This window comes from Oncorhynchus keta, chromosome 27 (genome assembly GCF_023373465.1).
Source record: "Oncorhynchus keta strain PuntledgeMale-10-30-2019 chromosome 27, Oket_V2, whole genome shotgun sequence".
Taxonomy (NCBI): domain Eukaryota; kingdom Metazoa; phylum Chordata; class Actinopteri; order Salmoniformes; family Salmonidae; genus Oncorhynchus; species Oncorhynchus keta.
Window position 1 is genome coordinate 11,031,864 of NC_068447.1, and position 6,465 is coordinate 11,038,328.

The 6,465-nt window shown below is 44.2% G+C and overlaps 1 protein-coding gene across 1 annotated transcript in view; it reads right to left on the reverse strand.

Annotated features, from left to right (window-relative positions):
• The window catches only part of LOC118378011 (protein FAM110A-like), a 30,787-nt gene that overhangs the window by 23,782 nt on the left and 540 nt on the right, over nt 1–6,465 (reverse strand). The gene's annotated exons all lie outside the window — the stretch shown is intronic.

Consider the following 6,465-nt stretch of genomic DNA (forward strand, 5'->3'; position numbering starts at 1 on the left):
CCCATAACTATTCCCCCATCCCAATAACAGACAAACCACCCAAAACTATTACCCACCAGCAATGTGGGAGTTGTCCTATCCCATCCCAATAACAGACAAACCACCCAAAACTATTACTCCACCAGCAATGTGGGAGTTGTCCCATCCCATCCCAAAAACAGACAAACCACCCAAAACTACCCAAAACTATTCCACCAGCAATGTGGGAGTTGTCCTATCCCATCCCAATAACAGACAAACCACCCATAACTATTACTCCACCAGCATTGTGGGAGTTGTCCCATCCCATCCCAAAAACAGACAAACCACCCAAAACTATTACCCCACCAGCATTGTGGGAGTTGTCCTATCCCATCCCAATAACAAACCACCCAAAACTATTACTCCACCAGCAATGTGGGAGTTGTCCTATCCCATCCCAATAACAAACCACCCAAAACTATTACTCCACCAGCATTGTGGGAGTTGTCCTATCCCATCCCAACAACAAACCACCCAAAACTATTACCCCACCAGCATTACCCACCAGTGGGAGTTGTCCTATCCCATCCCAATAACAAACCACCCAAAACTATTACTCCACCAGCATTGTGGGAGTTGTCCTATCCCATCCCAAAAACAGACAAACCACCCAAAACTATTACTCCACCAGCAATGTGGGAGTTTCCCATCCCATCCCAATAACAGACAAACCACCCAAAACTATTACTCCACCAGCAATGTGGGAGTTTTCCTATCCCATTAACAGTCCTATCCCATCCCAATAACAGACAAACCACCCATAACTATTACTCCACCAGCAATGGGAGTTGTCCTATCCCATCCCAAAAACAGACAAACCACCCATAACTATTACTCCACCAGCAATGGGAGTTGTCCTATCCCATCCCAATAACAGACAAACCACCCAAAACTATTACTCCACCAGCAATGTGGGAGTTGTCCCATCCCATCCCAAAAACAGACAAACCACCCATAACTATTACTCCACCAGCAATGTGGGAGTTGTCCTATCCCATCCCAAAACCAGACAAACCACCCAAAACTATTACTCCACCAGCAATGTGGGAGTTGTCCTATCCCATCCCAAATCCCAAAAAAACCAGACAAACCACCCAAAACTATTACTCCACCAGCAATGTGGGAGTTGTCCTATCCCATCCCAAAAACAGACAAACCACCCAAAACTATTACTCCACCAGCAATGTGGGAGTTGTCCTATCCCATCCCAAAAACAGACAAACCACCCAAAACTATTACTCCACCAGCAATGTGGGAGTTTTCCCATCCCATCCCAAAAACAGACAAACCACCCAAAACTATTACCCCACCAGCAATGTGGGAGTTTTCCCATCCCATCCCAAAAACAGACAAACCACCCAAAACTATTACTCCACCAGCAATGTGGGAGTTGTCCTATCCCATCCCAAAAACAGACAAACCACCCAAAACTATTACTCCACCAGCAATGTGGGAGTTGTCCTATCCCATCCCAAAAACAGACAAACCACCCAAAACTATTACTCCACCAGCAATGTGGGAGTTGTCCCATCCCATCCCAAAAACAGACAAACCACCCAAAACTATTACTCCACCAGCAATGTGGGAGTTTTCCCATCCCATCCCAAAAACAGACAAACCACCCAAAACTATTACTCCACCAGCAATGTGGGAGTTGTCCCATCCCATCCCAATAACAGACAAACCACCCAAAACTATTACTCCACCAGCAATGTGGGAGTTTTCCCATCCCATCCCAATAACAGACAAACCACCCAAAACTATTACTCCACCAGCAATGTGGGAGTTGTCCTATCCCATCCCAATAACAGACAAACCACCCAAAACTCTTTCTGATAGTCTACTACATCCCTTTCCTGCTATGTAAATTGGAGCAGAGAACGGCGTTTTAGTAAATTACAAATTGATGTCGTCTCTTTTTTAATCAAGTCTGAGCTCATAGGCCAGAAGGTCATCTGGTGCGATTCCAAACAAGAAGTGTGATAACTGCACTAACCCAGATTGTTAATTACATGTTGATATTATGCAATCTGGTCTGGTAGACGATGTAACCCCAAAGACAACATGTCGTTATATTTGTGTGGCTATTCAAGGCACTGCTGAAACGTTGCTTAGGTTTACCCATTAAATAACGTTGGTTAGGTTTACCCATTAAATAACGTTGTTTAGGTTTACCCATTAAATAACATTGGTTAGGTTTACCCATTAAATAATGTTGGTTAGGTTTACCCATTAAATAACGTTGTTTAGGTTTACCCATTAAATAACGTTGTTTAGGTTTACCCATTAAATAACGTTGTTTAGGTTTACCCATTAAATAACGTTGGTTAGGTTTACCCATTAAATAACGTTGGTTAGGTTTACCCATTAAGTAATGTTGTTTAGGTTTACCCATTAAATAACGTTGGTTAGGTTTACCCATTAAATAACATTGTTTAGGTTTACCCATTAAATAACGTTGGTTAGGTTAACCCATTAAATAACGTTGGTTAAGTTTACCCATTAAATAACGTTGTTTAGGTTTACCCATTAAATAACGTTGTTTAGGTTTACCCATTAAATAATGTTGTTTAGGTTTACCCATTAAATAACGTTGCATGTATAGTGTGGGACAGGAGCATGTATAGTGTGGGACAGGAGCATGTATAGTGTGGGACAGGAGCATGTATAGTGTGGGACAGGAGCATGTATAGTGTGGGACTTCTGTGGCTCAGTTGGTAGAGCATGGCGCTTGTAACGCCAGGGTAGTGGGTTCGATTCCCGGGACCACCCATACGTAGAATGTATGCACACATGACTGTAAGTCGCTTTGGATAAAAGCGTCAGCTAAATGGCATATATTATATTATTATATTATGGGACAGGAGCATGTATAGTGTGGGACAGGAGCATGTATAGTGTGTGACAGGAGCATGTATAGTGTGTGACAGGAGCATGTATAGTGTGTGACAGGAGCATGTATAGTGTGGGACAGGAGCATGTATAGTGTGGGACAGGAGCATGTATAGTGTGGGACAGGAGCATGTATAGTGTGGGACAGGAGCATGTATAGTGTGGGACAGGAGCATGTATAGTGTGGGACAGGAGCATGTATAGTGTGGGACAGGAGCATGTATAGTGTGGGACAGGAGCATGTATAGTGTGGGACAGGAGCATGTATAGTGTGGGACAGGAGCATGTATAGTGTGGGACAGGAGCATGTATAGTGTGGGACAGGAGCATGTATAGTGTGGGACAGGAGCATGTATAGTGTGGGACAGGAGCATGTATAGTGTGGGACAGGAGCATGTATAGTGTGGGACAGGAGCATGTATAGTGTGGGACAGGAGCATGTATAGTGTGGGACATTCTTTTTCCACAGTTTACTCTCCGTTAGTCAGCACCTCTAGTAAACGTTGGTCGTGCGTCAGCTCATGCTTTTTTTACCAGACTAACTGTAACGTTACCCATAACACCCCTGACATCAATCTGTCTGGATTTGTGGCCGACAGACCAGAGATACGTGTGGAGAGGGATACACCTGTTGATAAAATGCACTACTAAATAAAGTACAACAATTGACTTATCTCTTAAAAAAAACAAGTGAGCGTGCAAATCCAACATCCTGGGGAAAATGACTCAAACACCCAGTGGGATTGAAGTGTGAGGGGGATGCTGGTGACTCAGTTTAGTGCTCTGCCAATACTGAATTCTAAAGAACATCCATATCGATGCACTGCTAGAACTTGTCTGTGTGTACCATGATTTAATAAAGCTTTGCTGTGGGGGTTCCTAAAACATTCTTAGAAAGGTTAAGAAAACATACGTTGGTATCTAGTTTCGCCACTATTGAGGAAGTAGTCAGCAGGCTTTTCAAGATTGCAAACAAAAGGGGAGTATTCCGGGTGGGAATTATTAAGAAAGAAAATGACGAGGAAGAGGTTTGCTGTTATCAGACAGACAACTGTTGAATGTCACTGTTTGATGATACACGTGGATTTCTGCAGTAACAATGTGCCATGGTTACTTTTCCAATGGATTTTAACATGTAAGCATGTTATTTAATTTCTTCACCTGAGCAAGCAGCATCGGTAATGGCCCGTTCATTCATAAGTAGAGCAGCATCGGTAATGGCCCGTTCATTCATAAGTAGAGCAGCATCGGTAATGGCCCGTTCATTCATAAGTAGAGCAGCATCGGTAATGGCCCGTTCATTCATAAGTAGAGCAGCATCGGTAATGGCCCGTTCATTCATAAGTAGAGCAGCATGGGTAATGGCCCGTTCATTCATAAGTAGAGCAGCATGGGTAATGGCCCGTTCATTCATAAGTAGAGCAGCATCGGTAATGGCCCGTTCATTCATAAGTAGAGCAGCATGGGTAATGGCCCGTTCATTCATAAGTAGAGCAGCATCGGTAATGGCCCGTTCATTCATAAGTAGAGCAGCATCGGTAATGGCCCGTTCATTCATAAGTAGAGCAGCATCGGTAATGGCCCGTTCATTCATAAGTAGAGCAGCATCGGTAATGGCCCGTTCATTCATAAGTAGAGCAGCATCGGTAATGGCCCGTTCATTCATAAGTAGAGCAGCATCGGTAATGACCCGTTCATTCATAAGTAGAGCAGCATCGGTAATGGCCCGTTCATTCATAAGTAGAGCAGCATCGGTAATGGCCCGTTCATTCATAAGTAGAGCAGCATCGGTAATGACCCGTTCATTCATAAGTAGAGCAGCATCGGTAATGGCCCGTTCATTCATAAGTAGAGCAGCATCGGTAATGGCCCATTCATTCATAAGTAGAGCAGCATCGGTAATGGCTCATTCGTTCATAAGTAGAGCAGCATGGCCCGTTCATTCATAAGTAGAGCAGCATCGGTAATGGCCCGGCCCGTTAAGTAGAGCAGCATCGGTAATGGCCCGTTCATTCATAAGTAGAGCAGCATCGGTAATGGCCCGTTCATTCATAAGTAGAGCAGCATCGGTAATGGCCCGTTCATTCATAAGTAGAGCAGCATCGGTAATGGCCCGTTCATTCATAAGTAGGCTCGGTAATTCATTCATAAGTAGAGCAGCATCGGTAATGACCCATTCATTCATAAGTAGAGCAGCATCGGTAATGGCCCGTTCATTCATAAGAAGAGCAGCATCGGTAATGGCCCGTTCATTCATAAGTAGAGCAGCATCGGTAATGGCCCGTTCATTCATAAGTAGAGCAGCATCGTTCATTCATAAGTAATGACCCATTCATTCATAAGTATGACCCGTTCATTCATAAGTAGAGCAGCATGGGTAATGGCCCGTTCATTCATAAGTAGAGCAGCATCGGTAATGGCCCGTTCATTCATAAGAAGAGCAGCATCGGTAATGGCCCCTTCATTCATAAGTAGAGCAGCATCGGTAATGGCCCTTCATTAATAAGTAGAGCAGCATCGGTAATGGCCCGTTCATTCATAAGTAGAGCAGCATCGGTAATGGCTAGTTCATTCATAAGTAGAGCAGCATCGGTAATGACCCGTTCATTCATAAGTAGAGCAGCATCGGTAATGGTTCATTCATTCATAAGTAGAGCAGCATCGGTAATGGCCCCTTCATTCATAAGTAGAGCAGCATCGGTAATGGCCCGTTCATTCATAAGTAGAGCAGCATCGGTAATGGCCCGTTCATTCATAAGTAGAGCAGCATCGGTAATGACCCGTTCATTCATAAGTAGAGCAGCATCGGTAATGGCCCGTTCATTCATAAGTAGAGCAGCATCGGTAATGGCCCGTTCATTCATAAGTAGAGCAGCATCGGTAATGGCCCGTTCATTCATAAGTAGAGCAGCATGGGTAATGGCCCGTTCATTCATAAGTAGAGCAGCATGGGTAATGGCTCGTTCATTCATAAGTAGAGCAGCATCGGTAATGGCCCGTTCATTCATAAGTAGAGCAGCATCGGTAATGGCCCGTTCATTCATAAGTAGAGCAGCATCGGTAATGGCCCGTTCATTCATAAGTAGAGCAGCATCGGTAATGGCCCATTCATTCATAAGTAGAGCAGCATTCAGTATGCGGCGCCACATAAATCCCTGTTCCTGATTTCTGGCTCAGACACAAACACAAGGTCTTAGTTTACTCTGAGACAAGGTCCTGATTTCATTTCAAAGGAAAAGCAGCCAGCAACCAGGGCAATACAGGAAAGGACCTCTGCTTCCTGGACAATATCTCCCAATCCTGGCTTCTTTCCCCTAGGCGAACTTTAGCCCTTACACAGAAACTAGAGTGTAAATAAACCAACAATGAGAAGAAGGCCGAGCCTCGTCCCCCACACCCCATTCATTAGCTACCCACTTCCTAATACCCTCCGTGGAGGTAACGCCCATAACCTCTCTCCTGATTTCTGGGAATTAAACATAGGTCTTCAGATAGATGGCAGATTTTTTTTGTTTTTATGAAAAAATCTAACTGTGATGACCTTTGGGTTTC